Here is an 18,865-nt window from a genome sequence, read left to right on the forward strand (position 1 = left end):
TTGGAAGATAAAACAGTTACAGTCTACCAGTATATACCTTTCTTCATTAGTTCCATAGCCTCCACAAGTTGCAAGGCACTATCACCCGTACTAATTATGGAAGGAGTAATTAGCCTTACATTCAGAAACTTCTGTGTAGTTTTCAGGTTCACATAAACATTTTCAGTTGTTGATCTTCACAACAACCCTATAGACTGGTAGGGGAAAAGGTCATTAATTAGTGGCATGTTACACAGGCAAAGACATCTTCAGAAAGGTTAAAATTATCTTATAAGTTAATAGCTATAACCAGACCTCAGAAGAATGTTTGTTTTTGAAATCAAAATTTAGTGCTATTTCACTGTATCACACTGTGTCCCAAATGTGAGAGAATACAGATTCAACTTGAATGACCCTATTGTCACACCTTGACCAAAAGTCATAATTTAGTTTCTACATTTCAAAGACATGAAGGTAGAATCTTCAAGAAGTCCTGGGTGATGTAAGCTTAGGATAAATATGTAATCATAACAAAGGTTAGACTCCTACAGGAGCTTTCTTTTCCAAAGTCACAAATAGTATAAAGTAATTACAAAAGCAATTTTGTATTCTCCTTTCAAGTAATACCAAGGGGATCTAAATAAATAATATCCCCCAGCTGTATTTGGATGAATCTATGGGACCTTCACCACAGAAACTCCAGAGCCCACAGCTGCCCCAGAACAGCATCCATGTCATGCTCCCAACACCCCTCCCTGACCTCACCATCTGGCCCTTTGTCCCTCTTAATCTTCCTCCTCGATGCACCCACTTTCCAGATTCTTCATATGTTTATTGACTTAGATTTTCTGGCTAAGTGTTCTAACTTCTCTCATAAATATCAGTGAAAGGTAACCCAGATCCAAAAAGGAATAAGAAAAAAAGAAAGGTTATATATGCTTTCCAGGGGTCTGTTCACTTATCCTGCAGATGAGCTACATCGCTGGATACCCTGAAAGAAGGAAAACAAACAAAAAAAAACCTTACATGCTGATTAAAACATTCCAGTCCTTGCTCTGCTCAGCTCCAAAAATTTCTGTTTTCTATTGCATACTTTATTAAATCATCTGCTTCAGAAAACCCTATTTAGATTGAGGCGAGAAAGAATTGCTGATTGAAATACAAGGTCATTTCATGATTAATCATTTCATGTTTCATGGATCCTTGTCCCTTCTCTATTCTAATAAGAACAGCAGCACTATTTAGTTCTGGCCACACCAGGGACCTCCATTCTCCAGTCCTTATCACCTTTCCAATTCCTCTATAAATGATTATAAGAGAAACTTCAGCTCCTGGGGCAAGAGACCTACTGTTCTGCCAGAGAGATAGAAGTGAGGCAAATTTCTAGGCATTAATAGGTTCATTCTTTTATTTTTTAAGTAAAGTCTACACATTACTCAAATTTCCTTCATTTTTACCCAGTGTTCCTTTTCTGTTCAAGTATCCCCTCCAGGATACCACGGAATATTGAGCTGTCATGTCTCCTTAGATTCTTCTTGGCTGTGAGTTTTTCGATCTGCATTTTTTAAGGCCTTTTAAGTCCCTCTACTGAGATATTCCCAGTCCTTTTTAATTGTAGTAACATGTACATGACATAAAATTTACCATCTTAACCACTTTAAGTTCAGTGGTATTAAATACAGTCATTATGTCCAACCAACACCACCATCTATCTCCATGATTCTTTTCATCTTAAAACACGGAAACTATATACACTAAATACTCTTTTCCCATTCTTCTTACCCTTATTTCTAGCAACCACCATTACATTTTCTGTCTCTATGATTTTAACTATTCTAAGCACTACATGTAGGTAGAATGGATAAGAAGAGGAAAAGAATAAATGACCTGATGCAAAGACACATAGAGAAAGACCTTAATGGGCTTGAGTCTTAATAAGAAAAACAGGAGGAAACCTCCAAGGCTTGGGGGTTAAGCTACTCTGCAAATGGAAGGAAGGATTTCATGGCAGCGAGAAGGACCAAGAACATCTTGAGAATTCACAAAAAAAAAAAAAAAAAGAAAAGAAAAATGAAATGGCTAAAAAGGATACAAAAGATGCTCAATTACAATGATAATTAGAGAAATTAAAATTAGAACCATATATAATATTATTTCACATCAACAAGTTGACAAAAAAAATTTAAGTGTGACAATTCCAAGTAATGATGAAAAGGAGAGAAAAATTGGAATGATTGACTGATAGTGGACGCCAGGTGAAAAGGTAAAGTAGTTAAGGGAATGTGTCCCATTGTTCTGCCAAATATAAGGTCAGCAGTTTCTTTTAACAGAACAAGAAAGTCATGCTTATGATAAAAAAGAAGGAGGAGGAGGAGGAGTAAGAGGATAAAGAGGAGGAGGAGGAAGAAGAAGGAGGAGAGGGAGAAGGTGACGATGCTGGGATGCTCTCTGTATGATTTGACACCAATTCTGAGTGTCCTATGACACTCTTATAAAAGTGGAAAGCATTCTAATATAGAAGCAAGTTTTCTGTACAGGTGTTTGGGTTTAATGTGCCACTTAGGGCCCAGAAATGGGAGGAGGTCTACAGCTAGAAAGCACAGTTTGATCTCCTGGCTGGAGGCCCAGCTCTCCATGGAGAGCTTAGTTTCTTTAGTTCCTTATGGTAAAGTAGGAGGGGTTGAAGCACCCATCTCCATCTGAGCAACTTAAAGTGCTCATTTCTCCACCACTGGCCTTGGCAAGAAGAATTACTAATTGCATTTATGGAGTATTGCTAGTCCTGAAACATAGGTACATTATGTTAGTCAACTTTCTGTCACTGTTACAAAATACCTGAGACAATCCACTTAAAAACATAAAAACTTATTTTAGCTAGTAGTTTCAGCAATTTCAGTGCCTGATCATTTTGCTTTGTTGCTTTGGGCAACAAGTGGTGGCACAGTACCTGGTGGGAGTATGTGACAGAGAAGGTCTGTTCACTTCATGGCTGCCAAGAAGCAAAGAGAGAGAGGAATGGGTTGGGTCCCCACATCTCCTTCAAGGGTGCTCCCCAAGAGACCTAAATCCCTCCTACAAGGCCCCACCACCCAAGGGTTCTACTATCTTCTAATAGTGCCACAGGCTAGGGACCAAGCTTTTAACACTAGAGATTTTGGGGAACATTTTTCCAAATAAGAGCACATAGGTAGGCACAGGGTGGGACTCTCTTGTCTTGAATAAGTTGGTCTTCTATTAGGTGTGAGGCCTTTACCTGGGAATGAGATACTGCATTTACAATATCACAAGCAAAAGACAGATGAAATAAATGCCACAGGAGCTTCTCAAACAAAGAGGGTGAAGGCAGAGAAGAGGCATATTGTGGAGGATTCAGAGAATAAAGATACCAATCTGGCTGGTAATACACTTGTAAAAAAATTTTAATCATTAAAAGGTATAAGAGAAAGGACAGCAGCTGATCATAAAAGGCCTCATGTGGCCACAGAAGTCCAAGAAAGAATTAGAACTTTATCTCATGGGTCATGGTGGCATGGGACACTGAAAACTGTGATTAAGAGATGTGATGATGAACCAGAACTTAAAAACCTCTTCCTGTGCTGCATCTTCTGCTCAGTTTCCTATGCAATGTGTTTCTCCTTGCTTTGCCTTCACACACCTCATTAAACATAAGCATGGGTAAGTGAGTAGGGCATGAAAGTTTGCAGAGACAGCAGTCAATTAACACCCTGCCAGCAGGTCAAGAAAGCAGCAGTTAAGGCAAAAAACAAACTCACTTCTCCATAGAGGGACACATCCATCTTCTCTGCCAATGAGTTGGATAAGTATTGGACAAAAGACTTCTAACCATGGACGTGCCAATCTGAAATGAAATGAGCCACTATATTACTGAAGGTTTTCCAACCTGAATAATTTACCAAACTCCCTCTAAGGGTTTGGAAGATGTCAAGTGAAGATGGAAACTGACCATCTGTTCTTAAGCTTTTTTTTTTTTTTTTTTAATGCCAGAAATTGAAAACAAGAGCACTTAACCACTGCGACACAGCCCCAGCACATTTTATTTTGTGTTTTGAGACACAGTCTTGCTAAGCTGCTGAGGCAGGATTTGAACTTGCAATCCTCCTGTCTCAGCCTCCTGAGCCACTGGGATTACTTACTCTCTTAAAGAGGCAAGCAACTCCCACTTGCTGAGAGCTGCTCTCTGCTATGTCCAGCCATGCCCTTGTGCCCTGGAGAGGTGTATATTTACCTCTCCATGAGGAAGAAAGAATCTGGGGTAGGGGGAGAAAGCACAAAAATTAAATCTTCTGCATATTTTGACCAATGTCTTAGTATAAATATTCTTAAGAAGTTATCTAATACCTTCTTATCTTTGATTAGAAACAGGAGCAGGTCCCCTGTTAGTTTGGAGTTTTAGGAAAGATAACAGAGCAGAGGGATCTTCAAATTCTTACCTATAAATCTCTGTTTGAATGATTTGTTGCTTACAGGAAGTGTCTGGTTTGGAATCTCAGCATTATGGACCACTTTGACACGGACGAGTAGAGACTTCGGCATACACTGCATGGATTTGTTTGCAACATGGTTCTGCCTTCACTAATTCTATCCCCCTGGACAAGTCATTTAACCTGTTTATGACTCATTTTCTTCATCTGTGATGTGGAGAAAGCAATGAAGTCTACCACCTCCGGGTTAAAGTGAGTACAAAATGAGCCAATACCCATAAAGCACTGAGTGTTCAGTAAGAGTCTTCAAATCATTGGTGATCTCTCTTTCTCTGTGTGTGTGTGTGTGTGTGTGTGTGTTTTCAAATTGAGAAAGACAAATTGTTCCATTTCCTATCAAAAAGCAAGCAATTTAATAACAGCTGCCAGGAGACAGTTCTGTTTTTCAAATCCTTCTTTGGTCACTGGTATTTGGGACTCCAACTGTTGAAAATCCCATCCTTGCAAACTCTAATTCTCATGCATCTTAGATTTTCCATGCTGTGATTTGTGCTGCTCATCCTCACCCCTTTATTTCAAGAAACTGAGCTCTGTCCTCTTGCTCAGCTGATCCACATAGCCCCACGCCCAGGGCTTCCACTAACCTCCATAGAAATAAGAGAAAATAACACATTCATTTTGTATTTCATATTATCAAGCTGTTAAAATTTGGATATTGCCCAGCTGCCTCATTTAATGTTTTGCTTACAATCACCTGTAACTTGTTTATTTTTGTGCATTTATTTTTTACCACTATTCAATACTTAGTAATTCAGCTTATTTTTCAATGTTATTGTAATTATCTCATTTTCCTTTTGATTTAAAATATTTACATTTTACAATATTTCACTATCCTATTGACTTGTAAAATACTCATTTTTCTTCTGCATGTTTCCGTTTTTTCTTCTCTACTGACAATATGGATTAGAACCTGAATCAGGGCTTCAAAAAGTAGCACAGGAACATCATTTGTTTTCATTGTTTTAGCTTTTGCTTTAAATTTTTTCTTCTTTATGTTTGTTGGACTAACTGGGATACAAAAAAATAAAGTGTCAAGATGAAATTGTTCTTACTTTTTATCAGTATAGGAGGCAAACAGTTGGCATGTGTATCATCCAAACCTGCAAACTTCAGGTATTTGGGATCCTGTTCCTTCTCAAACTTGTTAACATCAGTGCAATTCTGGACACTTTATTTTTTGTATTTTTTCTTGCATTTTATCCAACCATCTTCCTTTCTGTCATTCTATTATTTCAGTACTTGTCAGCATGTTTTTCATTAGCATAATCTTTAATTTTTTATTTTATTTTTCTACTTAGTTGTACATGGCAGTAGGATGCATTTATACATTTTGATAGATCATACATAAAGAGTGTAATCTCTCATTTTTCTGATTATACATATTATAGGATCCCATTGGTCATGCAGTCACATTAGCATAATCTTTTGCTCTAATCTTTTCTTTACATTTATTAGTATTTTTTAAAACACTTTTCCATTTCAATTTGAAAACTTACATTTGCCTTATATAAATATTTAATGCTCTTTTTTGTGTAAATATTTTTTTATTTTATTTGTTTGGCTTATCTTAATTCTTCATTCTTTTAAATCTTTTAATCCTTAGAGGTTTAGTTTTCTTTTGCCTTAATTTCTCTTATCCTATTTTGAATTTTAGTATATTCCAATCATATCTCTGCATATTTTTGCTATATATATTTATGCACTTAGGTCATTTTATTCAAGTATTTTAAGTATTATTTAAAATTCCTATATACCTAATATATCATGACATATAAGTTGTATAGATTTTATGCATGTAGCTACTGTATAAAATATGTATTATATATGTACAAAAGATAATACATTAAAGAATGTTGTTTCTCACTTTTTCCCTCTGACCATATAAGATCTATTTTACTGTCTACTTTTTATTATAAACTTTTGAATATTTATTACTTAATGTTAGTTTCAGTCTTAATTTTACTTTAGATTATATGCTACATTTTCATATATTTATCTAAAAAAAGTATCCCAAAGTGACATATATTGGTATATGTGTGATACACAAAGATAAGAATAAAAAGCAGCTATGAGCTCTCAGATCAGGTTACTTCTATTAACACATACATACCAAGTGTGTATAAAATTAAAACATTCAAACAGTATAGAAAATTTAAAAAATTAAAAAATAAAAGCTGTCCTCCATTCATATTCACCTGTCTTGTAAGAGTTCACCATTCTTATATCCCCTAAAGCCATTATTAATACTGGTTTTATATCATTTCAGAAGTCTTTTTCTGCACAAATGCAAATATAAAGATGAAGAGGGAATTTCTTTTCTACTTGACTCTCATAAGAAAAAAGTATGCTAATGAGAAACCAAAGGGCTTGTCAAACTTCAAATAAGTATTGCTTCTCTAAAAAGACATTATTTTATGACACATTCCTCTCTTTTCTGTTCTTTTCTCTCCTCTCTCTCTCTCTCTCTCTCTCTCTCTCAGTAATGAGGATTGAACCCAGGGTCACTCACTCTACCACTGAGCTAGCCCTCAGCCCTCAGCCCTTTTATATATATATATATATATATATTTTTTTTTTTTTTTTTCTTTGCAAAAGGGTTTTGCTACGTTGCTAAGGTAGACCTTAAATTTGTGATCCTCCTGTTTCAGCCTCCTGAGTACCTGGAATTACAGGTATGTGCTACCATGTGTTATTGGAATATTCTTTTTTGATTTAAGAAATAATATTATGGGTAAAAATGAAAAAATACTAGTCATTAGTAATTTCTTAATATCATTTTTAAATGTCAGACAGTAGCATTTGTTTTTCTACTATAAAATATTTTTAAAAATTGTTCTTCCTTCACCTTTCCAAGCTCCTCCCAAATTCCTTGCATGACATGATAAGTTTTATTTTTTGACTGTTGACAACACAACATAGCTAGCCCTGCATTCTGTTTTTCTTTAAGGCAAGGCCATAGCTCCTGGGTTTCTTCATTTTTATTCCTTTATGAATTGACTGGGCTTCAAGATTATGTCTTAAATTATTTCTTTTAAAACTTATCATCTCTGTTTCAATTTATCTGTCACTAAAAGTTTCCTTTTAATTCTTTAGCTAACTTAATAGCACAATGAAAGACTTGGCAGAAAATGAGAAGAGTTTAAAAAAATGTTCCTTGCACTTAGAGGAATTGGGCACCACTGTTTCCTTCCAGGGAAGGTTGTATGACATTGTTACATTTCCACAATTTGGGACCATGAATGATTTTATTATGCTGTGAAGCAAAACATAACTCCAAATGTCAAGGTTTTGCCCCTGGACAAGCATATGTAATGTACTGAATCAAGTATTAGAACATTAGCATAATTTCCCCCAAAAGATTCTCATTAGAATAATCCCCCTCCAGAAAAAAAAAAAAAAAATAAGAAAAAGAAAAAACTGTACGTATTCCTTTCTTTAGAGGAGCCATGGAGAACTACAGAGAATTGGCTAGGCCTATAGTCATCCTGCAAAGAACATTCAGAATGAAGACTACTACATTATGGAAAGATACCTATCATAGAAAAAAATAGGACTTTCCTTAGGTAAAAAACAACTGCCTGCTTAGAAATCCACATAGTCCTACAAATTGGTCACTATCCAGGTCCCTTTCTCTACGTCTCAGAGTGACCTTTATACAGAAATGACAGATTTTTAATAACACATTCTTGGGTTCCCTTTGTTAACATTCCAAAGGAAGAGTTTGATTCCATTTTGGGTGACAGTAGAGTCCATTTAAAGTAAGTTTGATAGCAAAAATAAATAAATAAATAAATAAAACAAGACCCCATTTTATTAATATTTAGTTAGCTTTATTATGGGGAAGGTATTATACTATCTTCCTAAATGTTAATTATAACTACTAAATTGTATGATTATTTCATTAAAATTACATATCTGTATCTATATCTATTTATCTAAAACACAGAAATAAATCCGCTTACATTGAACTGATTTTTGATAGAGATGCTAAGAATCCACAATAGAGAAAGGATAGGCTCTTCTATAAATGATGCTGGAATAACTGAAAATCCATGTGGACAACAATAAAATCAGTTTCCTATCTTGCACCATATGCAGAAATCAACTCAAAATGGTTTAAAGATTTAAGTATAAGAAAAAAAGAATAAAACTAGTAGAAGAAAATCTAAGGGGAAGGCTCCATGACATTAGTCTGGGTGAGGATTCTTTTGAAGAAGACCTCAAAAACACAGGCAAGCAAAATAGATGGGATCACAATAAACTAAAAAACTTTTAACAGCAAAGGAAATAAGGGAGTAAAGAGACAACCTACAGAATTGGGAGAAAATATCTGCACACTGTACATCTGAAAGGTGTTAATACCCAGAATATGTAAGTAACTCAACTCAACAGCAAAAAAGTAAATAATTTGAAAATATAAAAAAGACTTGAATAGGCATTTCTTTTTAAAAGAGGACATATCAATGGCCAACAAGTACATGAAAAAATGTTCAACATCACTAGTCATTAGAAAAATAGAAATCAAAACTGTCATTAGATACCACTTTGTCCCAATTATAATAATTATTATCAGAAGGACAAAAATAACAAATATTGGTATAAATGCCAGCATTTGTTTTTGCCTTTGTTGTTTTTGGTTTTTGTTTCTTTTACACTATCAATGTGAACATAAACTAATATAGCTATTATGGAAAATAGTATTGATGTTCCTCGAAAAATTAAAAACAGAACTACCATACTGCCATGGTATAGGTATGGTTTGTCTTCCAAAGTTTCATATTCTGGAAGCTTGGTCTCCAGTGTGGCAATGTTTAAAGTTGGTGGCACCTTTATGAAGCGGAGTCTAAGGGGAGGGGATAGGATAACGACTGCCTTTGTGAAGGTATCAGTGCTGGTATTGCAGCAGTGAATTGGTTCCTGTGAGAATGGGTTGCTATAAAATATTTAATATGGCCCTCCTCACTCTCTTGCTTCTTTCCCTGCCATGTGATCTTGTTCACACATGTCACTCACTGTTCTTGTACATGTTCCTGCTGTGTGATGCCATCTGCCATGTTGTGATGCAGACAGGGGTCCTCATCAGACACTGGTATCATGCTGTTTAGATTTGTAAACTGTTTTTCTTATAGAGTACCCAGCCTTGAGTATTTTTTATAGCAACATTAAATTGACTAAGTCACATACGATCCAGCAATCAGTACTAGGTATATATACAGGGAAATGAAATCATCATGCTAAAGATACATCTGAATCAATATATCTATTGCAGCATTATTCACAGGAGCCAAGATATTGGAACAACTCAAGTGTATATCAGTGGCTGAAGAGATAATGAAAATGTGTTACACATACACAATGAAATACTATTCAGCCATTAACAAGAAGGGAGTCCTTTCTTTTATGGCCACATAGATGAATGTTGAAGTTACTATGTTAAGTGAGGCAAGCTAGACACAAAAAGACAAATATCATATGGTATCACTCATATGTATATTTTAAAGGAGTTGATCTCATGGAGAGCAGAATAGTAGTTATTTGAGCAGGGGTGCAGCGAGGGAAGAATAGGGGAATAGAGTGAGTCTTATAGGTGGCTCCAAAGTTTCAGTTGGATAAGTAAGTTCTGATGTCCTGTTGCATGGTAGGGTGATTATAGTTAATCATATTGCTTTGACTACTTCAAATTAGCTAGAAGAAAGCATTTTAAAAGTTCTTAAAAAAATAAATAAATAAAAGAGCTAACACTATGTATAACAAAAAGGAACTAACAACAACAACAACAACAAAAAAAAAAAAACTGTATTATCCCACACCAGACCACATATAGGAGCAATTCTACATTAATCTGAATGTACATAACTGATAAATGTTAATGGAAGCCTGACAAGTGAAAAATACAACTCAATCCTCTGACTGAAAACAAAATGTACATCATGATGGATATGATAAATACCCTTATTTGGTTACTACATAATGTATACATGTCCTAAAACATAACACTATATTCTGTAAATATATGTACAACTATCATGTAACAATTAAAGCCAAAATATTTAAAAATAATGAAGGTAGATTTAGAGACAGTATGACCTAAGATTCTTAGCACTACTAGATTTTTTTCCCTGAAGTTTCAGTTTCAGGACAAATTGCACCCTCAGCTTAAAATCAGTAACTTCCTCAAACATAAGTCATTAGATGGAATACCCTAAATCAACTAAACCTATGAATCATATTCTTCCTCCCTACTGTTTTAAAGCTTCTTGTGATTTAAGTTGCAAACATATTTACTTTTACTTATTTTTGTATGTTGTACATTGCCCAAAACTCAAAATAATATCCTATTTTTCCAAAGGGAGACTTTTACTTTGCCAAACCATTTATTTGTGGGTGGTGGGTATGTTCTCATAACCTGATCCCAAGAATATTGCTAGAAAATGGGGTTTCTCCATCTGATATCTTACATGGGAATCCACCAGGTATCAACTGGAACAACTGCTAATGCTCACTTTTTTGTCATTTATCAATTATCCAATATCTGTGAAAAGTATAAAACTGAAACTTTTTTGATCTATGAATGCTTACTCATGGAAAGGGTATAACCACAGGAAAAAAAAAAAAATCATAAGTTCAAAATACCTGAACAGTTGTCAGGTCAATGAAAGAGAATAAAATTTGGCCGGACTACAAGTGGGACTATAGGGGTGAAAGTGCTTCTTTAAAAGGGTCAATTTATGCCTTGAGGTTGTTAGCAACTGAATTGCTTGAATAATCAAAATCCAGATATGAGCATGTTTCCTGAGAGGGGAAGTCTTATTAGTCAGCTTGAACTATCTTTAGTAAATACTACTGGCTGGCTTAACAACAGAAGCTTACTTTCTCATAATTCTGGAGGGTGTAAGTCCATGGTTAATGTGCCAGCATTATCAGGCTCTGGTGAGAGCTCTTCCAGGTTTGTAAATTGGGCACAGTCTTGCTTTCTTCATGTGGCTTTTCCTCAATGTGTGCAAGTAAAGAGTTCCTCTTCTAAAAAGGCTACTAATCTCATTATTTTGCCAGTTTGTTTGTTGCCAGTAATAAAAATGTTTAATGCTGAAGGTAACATAAGAACAAAAAATATTTTTGTGGGAAATTCCATATGATTTCATTATTGTAGTTCATACATGGGTCCTAATGCAAAACTTCCACACAACTGGAGCTCCTTCAAAAGCAGTATAGTAGCTGTACATGTATATGGTGGAAATTATCATGTTCTCTTATAACTGACACTGGATAATTATAAATTGTAGACCTAAATCAAAACCTGAAAGATTCTAGCATGTACTTTTATGACCCTCCAAAATAAGTAACTACCCTTGATCATTGAAGTGGATTATTCTAGGTATAAATGAGAGACAAACTACTATAATTAAAATAATGCACTCGTTAGAAACTAAACAGTTCAAACTATGTGCTAGAATCTCTCTTTATCATAGAGTGAAAATCAGGTAGCAGTGGAATAAGGGTACATATTTGAACCTTTCCCAGAGAAAAGTGCTATAAATCATTATTGATGATTAACACAGTCTCAGAAGGTTATAGATGGGTCTCATGTCAAAAATTTATATTTTCTCAAGTGAGAAAACTAATACCATGACAAGGACAAATCCATCTGTGTCCTAATTCAATTCAAGTCTAACTTCGTAATTGACAAATTTCATATTAGTAAAGCATATTTAAGACCATGTTTTCTTCTTTCCATATGTAGGTAAAGAAATCAATCCTCTGAGATCATAACACATTCTATGCATACTCCTAGCAAAGTGCTTATAGTTGTTTGTTTAATTGTCTGATACCTTCTGTCAGACAATAATGCCATTGATGGCAAGCATTATATCTTATTGCTCTGGAATATGGTAATAGAAATAAAGATATGAAAACAGTTTTTGGATTACTCACAATCTATGTAACTTTCTGAATTTATGTAGTTGAGTTCACAATTAGCATGTATTTGATGCCAAGGAGTAACAAGGGCAAAGGAGACAGAGATAGAGTAGGAAGTCAGGCCCTCAGGTAAAGAATTCTCACCTCAATTGAGCCAAGTCTTCAACATTAATTTTATCAGCACCTTAGATAGCTCTCTGGGGGGCTGTAGGAGGAATGATTTTAATAATATTTAAGATGGACTTCATGTGTAGAAAGCTCAGAATGATGATCTGAAGGTCCATGGTTGGTAAAACAACTTCCTATGTTATAAGGGATTTTTTTCTTCTGGCTCTTGGGGGTCCTATCTCATCACTTTTCTCCCACCCCATATTACCAGCTTTAAATAGCATCTTCATTAAAAAGTGAAGTTTAGATCTTACTAGCCACTCCATCAGGATATCTACACCCTCAAAAGGATATAATTAACCCACAGGATTGTCTTCTACTTTGGAAACATTTTCATCCCTTCAATGTTATAGGGGACACACCCTATAATGGCGACTGCACCCTCATGGCGACCCACTCCTCATACGTGGCACTGCCTGACTCACTAACAGTTTACTCAGACCTCCTTGCACTGCCGCCCTCCCCTGAAACCTGTGTTCTTACCCAGCAACCAGTTATGCATAACTCCCTGGTTGGCCTGCTTATCTCCACCTCCTACTGTCAGGGATTGGTTAGTAGCAGTTCTGCGAACGTGATCAACTCCTGCTTGCCATATAGTCCTATGGAACTCTCCCCTGCATGAATCCCACCCCCCCGCCCCTGCCTTGTTAATTTTTTAGCTAATTAGCTCCCACCTAGCCCCCATCCTACATAAAACCTGTGTAACCTCCTCAATAAACGAGTTCCTGCTTCACCACGTGCGCTGACAGACCTCCAGGCTCTGGTGTGGTTCCTTAGCCGCAGACACTCATCATCCTGCTCCGCCCTGTATTCTCCTTTGGGCGGGCCCTAAGGAGAGATACATCAGACCTTGTTGCTCAACAGGGAGCAACACAATGTCCTTTATATTTGGCTGGGTAGGAGAAGGGACCCTGGTTCTAAACAGATGTGAAATGGAGAGACAGAGAATATCTTGGACTGTTTGTCCACAATTCAGTTGGCCCACATGTGATTGTCTATATGTTTTAAGGCCAAGACTATACTTGCTACCTAATCCTATGTGATGTCACATCCTTCACAGTCTCTGAGTTGACTTGAAAAACTAAACCCAATGTTTTTTATTCTTCAGATCTTCTGTTGTCTTGTAGGAGCTCCTCTTGATTCCTTCCTGCTTAATAATACAGCTTTGTCTCTCGTAAGTCATGACTGAGATAAAATAAATACATCATTAGGTAAGCAACCTAAGCTGAAAATTGGCTATATTTTTAAAATGCTGATGTACGGAATTTGGAGGTCTTACCTTACCTGACAGATGGCAAAAGAAAATTAAAGAAAATGGTCACAGCAGATCCCTTCCTCCACAGTTCAGTGCTTTGTTAAATAAGAATAAGTCTATTTAATTAATATTGATTTAACACTGACTGTCCTTGAGACATATTACCCTTTGACACATTTTTACCTTCAAAACTGCCAAAATTGCAAAATGTATAATAACAAAATTCAAATCCATTTCTAAGCTCAGGTTATTGTGGTTTGTTATCACCAATTCCCAGCTACTCCCGGAAGGAGCTACATGTCTTAAGCAAGTGGCAATGTCTTTATTTATGACTTCCAGTGATTACTTAGCTTTGTCAGAGATTTCTCAAAGCAAGGCCCAGCTCACCCAAGGGTGGGACTTGAGGGAAGAATAAAAGATTCTGAGTCTTTGCCTTATGATTCTGGCATTTGTGAGAATGTGACAATCTTACTTTGATAGGAATATTAGCTGGTTATTTCTTTCTAATCAATAACTCAAAGGAGGCATTTGCTTATCAGCTGGAAGAAGAGGATAGTTTGTTATTCTTGCTACCTTCTATCTGGTCATTTCAATCATGGTTAAGTAACCAGCAAGCCTTGTTTACCTGAGCTAAGACTTTTTTTATTAGAAAATCAATGTTTATGCTGCTTACTCTTTGTTTTCTTCCAAGTTGTAGAGAGGGCCTTAGGTTATAGTTCCTTGTAGTGAAACCGCGTCTTTCTGTGAGGAGTGATGTACACATTACCAGGTCCAGTAAACACTTCTGAAGTTCATACTTCATTTTCAGTCTCAGAATACTAGGCCCTTCTGCATGCAGTCACTCTATCTATAACCTATGGATATATCACTTACCCATTTAAGTCATCTGCATATAAATATTATATAATTATAATATTGTTCTACATGTAAATTATACCCACAGTGCCTTAAGTAACAGAGCCTTCCTCCATGCTATGCTCTAGATCACAGTATTTGTCCTAACTCTGATCCCCCATTGAGTGAAAGATAAGAAAAGAGGCCAAAGACCTGCTGATCCTTCCAAGTAGACACTGATTGGAGAAAGAGTTATAAAGAACTTATTTTAGCCCTGACTTCCCTCAAAGTTCTCTACCCAAATCTGGATAAAAACATTTGAAGTGTGTTTGCAGAATAGTGTGATCATAGACTCTCCTCCAGGGACAGCCTAGAACTGAAAGAGCCAACGAAGCAAAAATCTCAAGTACATTCTTCTGGATTTTCTCTCATTTTCCCTTGTAATTATTGAGAGTATATGAAGGTAATAAAAGAGAAAATGAAGAAAATCTTGGGACAAGGCAAACCATTGATTTGTCTTCTCTAAAGGAGGATGCATGTTTGTTCATACCTGGTATATTTTGGGGTGGCTTAGGCTAAATAGTGGGACATGAAAAGGAACAAAACAAGCTAGTTGACTGAAGAGAATGATTCTGAGTTGATACTTGAAGTCATGGCTGTAAAAATGAGAAGGCCCTCTCTGGAGAAGCTTTTGTCAGGAGTATCAGGGCCTGTCACCCCTAATTATTGTCGCTGTAGGAACGGGATTTTGCAGAAATGGCTGCCTTGTTCTCCTCTTGGCCTACCTTTTATTCTCCTTCTCTGCTGTGTTTCTACCGTAAAGGCATTGTCCTTTCTCTGAGTCACGTGAGTCTTGTCTCTTAAGATCCACAGATGTAACTCACTTCTACTCTCCTTGAAATAAATCGTAAACAAGAATGGGCGTTATGATGTGTTGAGGTCATAATAAAGATGCCACCTACACCTCTGTCTGAAAACCAGTAAATTAGCAATTGGAAGAGTCCTGTAATTACCCCTGGTAATATTCCTTTTCCATCCCAATCTCTGTGATGTCTGTCCAGTTGGCACATATTCTAGGAGCACAAGGAGCCACATTTCAGAAGAGACTTCTAGCAACTTAAAAATCACAAGGTAGGTCTTAACAGAGTCTCTCATACACATGTCAGTTTCATCTTCAATCATAAATTAATGACTGTGATAATTTCCTATGTGGGCATCTTCCAGGAGTCCCTTGACCTAAAGCACCACCATTGATATAAAGCTTTCTACCTCTTATGCTATATTTAAATACAAAAGAGGAAGAGAAAATTATGTTTTGGGGAAAATGATGTAAGTAATAAGTTGCGAGTGTTCATTATTTTCAATTAAATCACAACAAGGTATGTGGGTTGCTTTCTGCACACATACCTTGCAAAAATTGTTTTGCATTATGCTATAATTCAGATAGATGTACCCCCAAAGGCCCATGTTAAAGGACAGCTCACCAGCTTGTGTTGCTTTTGGGAGATGGTGGAACTTACATGATGTAGGGTCTATTGGAAGGAAGTTAGGTCATTGGAGGAATGCTCTTGAAGGAATATTTGGACTCTGACTCTCTCTCTCTCTCTTTCTGTCTCTCTCTTTCTCTCTCTTTTTCCTGGCCACCATAAGTATACTGCCATGATGCACTGTGCTCCCATACACCCAAAAGAAGCATACCAAGTGACCATAGACTGAAACCTCTGAAACCAAGAACCAGAATAAAACTTTTCTCCTCACACATTGTTTATATTAGGTATTTTGTTACAGTGATGGAAAACTGACTAACACATTATTCCTTCAAACATAACATGTGATACTTACAGAGTTCATGCAAGAAATATCCATTGATAAGCTGTACCGGTTCCTTGTTCAATATTTCTATGAAAGAACAGAAAGAAAAGGATACATCTTTAATTGTCCTTAAATGAGTCATGGAGTTTTGGTTGCACATCATTTTCATCATTCATTTCTGCTCTGGAGGAAACTACTTAAGGGACTGGAAAACATTCCATCTTTGTAGGAAATTTGTGGTCATCATCAAACTTTTTATGTTAATTTTCCCCTAAAAAGTAAATATTTGAAACAAAAGACACAAGCAGAGGTAGGACTGATTAAAAGATTATGTTATCAGAACTGTTAGTAATATTAGCTGGACTGATGAGTACAAAGGTGATTGTATAAACCATTGATTAAACTCCCCCCCCCCCACCGTATTGAACTATATCCTTAGGCCCTTTTTTTTTTTTTTTTTTTTTTTTTTTTTTTTTTTTGAGACAGGGTCTCATTAACTTGCTTAGAGCCTCGCTAAGTAGCTGAGGCTGGCTTTGAACTTGCAATCCTCCTGCCTCAGTCTCTGGAACCGCTGGGATTACAGGCATGAACCCCGCCCCCAGCTAAACTCTAATCTCTTGTTATCTTAAATTGTCTTCTGCCTCATTGTTCATTGTATATAAATAAAATTACTGCAAGGCTAAAACCTGGAACTATCCCTAATTTGGGCAAATTTATAAACAAGAGAATAAAGTCCAGACCATGAAAGAATCATAGGCTTGGAATTTTGGAACCTGAATGTAAGCCTCATATTTCTCCACCTGTTTATCTAACTATAAATGTCTTCACCTTTGGAGATTTTCTACATACAAATTGTTATGTTTTCTCTTTATATAACAAGAAAAGACTGGTCCAGCAAGAGACACACATCCATGAACAATGCTCAAACAAGCTCAGGTATCTACTGAGTATTTCATTAGCATGCCTGTGTTCAGAATGATTTATGGACCTTGGTTCCTTGTTTTCTCCCTATTAGCTGTTATTAGACCATGGTGATTCCCTGCAGTCCCTCAGTTTACTGCTTCCAGTGAAGAGGGACAATCTTACCCAGCTGTGCTGAGCTAGTTATCACAATCACTAATTTTCTGCCAGAATCTATGAGTAATGTCACATTTCATGCTGTTCCAATAAAAACATTTGCTCCTTGGCAGTGCTAGTAAAGAGCTTGAGCTTGATGGAGAAACTATAGAAAGCCCCCAAGGGGGTAAAAGGTGACTGAGGAAATTTGTCATGAGAAAAACTGAACACCTATTAGGTTTGCATGGCAGATCAAAACAAAAAAAGAATTAAGAAATAGGTCATGAACCAAAGACTTCTAGATATTTATCCACTTACTCAACAGTATAGTCTAAGCACCTACAATATGTGTGACATCGTGCAAAAAGAATTGGCATGTCTGTTGAATACAACTTCTTTGAGCCTATAGACCCGGGAATTGCTGCATGTTACCACTATATTGAGTGGTGTAACCTAATCAAGTTGCTTAACTTTGTGAGAGTCGGACTACTGATCTATATAATGATCAGTTACTGTAGAGCAGATTTAGATAATATACAATGGATATCTATATGATATAATCTATATTATAATCATTCATGTCTCAACTTATGGATGGAGAATTATGGAGAAGGTTATTACAGTTGAGAAAACAGAAAACATGTATCCATACATAAATACATATATGTGTGCCTGTATATTAACAGAATATTTTCAACAGAAAAATAGAAATATATAAATGATCATATAAATATGTATTTGTGCATATGTGTGTATGTATACTTGAGTGCGCACGCGTGTGTGTGTGTGTGTGTAAAGAGAGAATTAAAAGAGAGTTAAGGAATTCTTAAGAGGATGATATTCTTGTACATTCTTGAAAGATGTAGACATCTTTTTACTGCAGCAGAAAGGTAGATAGGCAGGTTCTCACAGCACTCAGCTAACAAGTTAGGGTAACCTCTATGTTTCCATCTACCTGACTACCAACTATAAAGGTCACTGGACACTAGGAGAACCCAGTTCTGAAGGGCATTGTCTTCAGCATCATGTTTAGTTGATATTGGAGCATCAGGAAACAAGGCTGAAGCATAGAATTCAGGAAGTCACAACCAATCAACAGAAGTTCTGGCACCATCTCATTAGCGTCTTTCTATCCAGAGTATCTGCAAAAAAAAGTGAATATATTCATAGGGATACAATTTCTCTTGCTCTGGTGCCTTTACTAAGGTAATTTCCCCTTCTCTGCATTAGCCTTCAATCTGCTATCATTGCTGCTTTGAGGCATCTGACTCAATTCATATGAAGGCTACAAGAACCAAGTTGTTAGCATCAGTTAGAACAGACACAGGGCTTACTTAGTAGT

This window comes from Sciurus vulgaris (assembly GCF_902686455.1).
Source record: "Sciurus vulgaris genome assembly, chromosome: 4".
Taxonomy (NCBI): domain Eukaryota; kingdom Metazoa; phylum Chordata; class Mammalia; order Rodentia; family Sciuridae; genus Sciurus; species Sciurus vulgaris.